Below are 4,054 nucleotides of genomic sequence, written 5' to 3'. Positions count from 1 at the left end.
AGGTTTTCAGTGACTAAATATTTGGAAGTAGTTCATTACTCCTTCTTCCTAGTCTGTCTTCATCTGGAAGCTCATCTGAAAACTATCCATCATAGGTGACCCTGCTGGTATTTAAAATACCCATGGCAAAGCTTCCAGAATCACAGCAACTCACAAGCCACCACAGTATGACAAACTGACAGATGAGTGGTGGAATAATCACATTACCACCATATTATTAATATCACATATTATGTCAATTACATAACTGCCAAACCACTGAAAATCATGACCCAGACAAGTTGACACATATTTTGGGGGGACTCAATTTTATCTACAACAAAGAGTATGTTTGGAATACAGGAGATCCCTTAGGGCATATCTTAGTACTACCATGCCCTGTGATTAAAGTAAATGGAAAATTACATCAACCCAATTCTGACACGACTACTAATGACCCAGACTCTTCATGAATGAAGGTTTGGGTCACTCCACAATCAGCTGAGGTCTTGCTGAGGGCAAAGGGAATACTGAACAGGTAGTGGAAGAAAGTAGTTCTAGATACAGTTATGATCCTGTGATCAATTATAGAAATGAGGACTGTAATTGTTATGAGCCATTTCTTCCTTGCTTTATTATAGGAGTATGTGTATGAGTCAGAACTGACTCCATGGCACATAACAACAACAATATGTGTGTGTATTTGGAGTCCTCATGTGGCGCTATAGGATAATCACAGGAGCCTAATGTCAGTTTGAACCACAAGGTTGGCAGTTCAAACTCACCAGCCACTCCTCAGAAACTGGGTTGCTATGAGTTGGAACCAACTCGATGGTACTTAACAACACAACATATGTGTGTATATAGATATGCGTGTATATCTATATACACACATGCTTATATTTCTCTTGGATAAATAGAGTGAAATTTCTGGGTTACATTGTTGTTGCTATTAGGTATCATCAAGTTAGTTCTAACTCATAATGACCCTATACACAGCGGAACCAAACACTGCCCAGTCCTGGGCCAACCTCACAGTCATTGCTATGCCTGAGCCCATCGATGCTGCTACTGTGCCAGGCCATCTCATTGGGGTCTTCCTCTTTTTCTCTGACCTTCCACTTTACCAAACATGAAATCTTTCTCCAGTGATTAGTCCCTCTTGATAATATGTTGGAAGAGATGAAGTTTGACCATCCTGGCTTCCAAGGAGCACTCTGGCTGTACTTCCTCCAACACAGATTTGTTTGGCAGTCTTTGGTACTTTTCATATTCTCCTCCAACACCCTAGCTCAAATGCATCAATTCTTCTATGATTGTCCTTATTCACTGTCCAACTTTCACATGGGTTGCATTAGTAAATGTTTATTTAGTTTTATAAGTAACAGGCAGACTATTTTCCAAAGTTGCCTACTCTTGTATACCAGCAATATATGAATTCCAGTCTCCTCATGTCTTCCCTTCCCAGCACTGGGGAGTCTTTTTCATTTTCTTCATTATAAACAATTAGGAGTGACATTTCACTGAAGATGAATTGGCACTTTCCTGGTGTTTAACTGCATCGAGTACATGCTTTTATGTTATTAGGCATTGAGTCTTCTCCTTTGTAAAATGTCTATTCACATCATTGGTTCATTTTAAAATTTAGATTCTTCTTTGCATTGATTTTTAAAGTTCTTTATATATTATAGATATGTGTCCCTTTTCAGGTATGGTGGTGGTGGTGGCTGTGTGCCGTGGAGTCAGTTCTGACTCATAGCGACCATTTACAGGGTTTCCAAGGCTATAAATCTTTACAGGAGCAGAATGCCTCATCTTTCTCCCGCGGAACAGCTGGTAGTTTCGAACTGCTGACCTTGCGGTTCACAGCCCGATTCGTAACCACTACGCTACCAGAGCTCCATTTTTTAGGTATAGGCATTATAAATATTTTTTCCCCAGTCTGTCTTGTCTATTAGTCTCTTAAATTTTTGGCAAGCATAAGTTTTAAATTCTATGAAGTCCAATTGTCTGTTATAATTATCTAATTATCAAACATCAATGTTTAATGGTAACCTCTTTTGGTGTTTTGTGCAAAGGCTCTCTGTACCCAAATGTCAGCTAGCAATGTATTGCCCCTCAGGTCTGGATACACCCTCAGACCTGCTCAGTGGTGAGAACAGACTAACTCCAAGCATTCCTCCTGCACAGTGAGTGCAATGTCAAGTTTTCTCAGAAGAGGGCACTGGAGGGACATTGTAGGAGGAGGGAAAGCTTGCTTTTCAAGTTGAGATACAGACTGGCTCAGCCATGCACATAGAATGCACAGCCCCTTGGCCCCTGACCTGACACTTTCCTGAAGACGTTGCACTCCTTGTAAACACCTGTATGTTAAGCCCATCTGTGTGTCTTACTGGCTAACTGGTGCCCAGCTAGGACAGGCAGTTCTGGTTGGCACACCACCCTAACATTCAGTGGGCTGCAGCAACCAGCCTTCTCCCATGTATCCTCTACCTCCCAGTCTGTCCTCCTAGGTATTCTCCCTCAACCAGGGACATGTGGAGTGTTCTTAGATCTTATCACTATTCTTGTCAATGTTTATTCTCTGTATTAAACTTCCTCTGGCTAAGTCGCTGTGTGACTTCTGTCTTGATTGGATACATACTGGTACAGTTTTCTGTCAGAAACTTTTATGGTTCTGGGTTTTACGTGCGGCATGAAGTGAGCAGAAGACTATGAAGTAAAGTATTATAATGAAATGTGCAAAGACCTGAAGTTAAAAAAACCAAATGGATAGAACACACTCAACATTTCTTGAACTGAAAGAACTGAAGAAAAAATTCAAGTCTTGACTTTTATTATTGATGGATTCTATGGGCAAAATATTGAATGATGCAGAAAGCATCAAAGGAAGATGAAAGGAATATGCAAAGTTCACTGTAACAGAAAGAACTGGTTGATGTTCAATCATTTCAATAGGTAACATATGATCAAGAACCACAGTATTAAAGGAAGATGTCCAAGCTATAGAGAAGGCATTGGCAAAAAATATGACTCGAGGAATTGATGGAATACTAATTGTAATGTTTCAAATGATGTAACACTGAAGGCACGCACTCATCAATACCAAGAAGTTCACAAGACAGCTGCCTGGTCAACAGATCTTGAGAAATCCATATTTGTGCCCATTCAGAAGAAAAGTGACCCAATGAAATGTGGAAAACATTGAACAATATCATTAATATCACAGGCAAGTACATTTTTGCTGTAGATAATTTAAAAATGGTTGGAGCAGTATATTGACAGGGAACTACCAGAAATACAAGGTGGATTCAGAAAAGAATATGGAACTATGGATATTGTTGATGATGTCAGATAAATCTTGGCTGAAAGCAGAAAATACCAGAAGGATGTCTATGCAAAGGCATTCAACTATGTCCATTATAACAAACTATGGATAACATAGAGAAGAATGAATATTCCAAAACACTTAATTGTGCTCAAGAGAAAATTTTCATAGACAAAGAGGCAATTATTTGAACAGAATAAGGGGATACTAAATGGTTTAAAAACCAGGAAAGGTGTGTGCCAAAGTTGTGTCCTTTCACCATACTTATTCAATCCGTACTTGCATGAGCTAGCAATGATATTGTCCGACAATTTCCATATTCTGTTGGGTCACCTTTCTTTGGAATGGGCACAAATATGGATCTCTTCCAGTCAGTTGGCCAGAGTTGTTTTCCAAATTTCTTGACATAGATGAGTGAGTGCCTCCAGTGTTGCATCAGTTTGTTGAAAGATTTTAATTTGTATTCCATCAATTTCTGGTGACTTGTTCTTTGCCAATTCCTTCAATGCACCTTGGACTTCTTCCTTTAGGAGCATTGGCTCTTGATCATATGCTATCTCTTGAAATAGTTGAACATCGACCATTTTTTTTTTTTTTGGTACAGTGACTGTATATTCCTTCCATCTTCTTTTGATGCTTTCTGCATCATTCAATAATTTGCCCAGAGAAACCTTCTGTACTACAAGTCAAGACTTTGGTTTTTTCTTCTGTCCTCACAGCTTGAGAAATGCTAAGTGTGTCCATTTT

At 39.3% G+C, this 4,054-nt stretch overlaps 1 pseudogene; it reads left to right on the top strand.

Moving 5' to 3' along the window:
- The window catches only part of LOC102812506, a 137,174-nt pseudogene that overhangs the window by 78,320 nt on the left and 54,800 nt on the right, over window positions 1-4,054 (top strand).

Source organism: Chrysochloris asiatica, unplaced genomic scaffold (assembly GCF_000296735.1).
Source record: "Chrysochloris asiatica unplaced genomic scaffold, ChrAsi1.0 scaffold00369, whole genome shotgun sequence".
In the NCBI taxonomy this organism is placed as follows: domain Eukaryota; kingdom Metazoa; phylum Chordata; class Mammalia; order Afrosoricida; family Chrysochloridae; genus Chrysochloris; species Chrysochloris asiatica.
The sequence above is the reverse complement of the archived record's forward strand: the minus strand, read 5'-3'. Positions and strand labels throughout refer to the sequence as shown.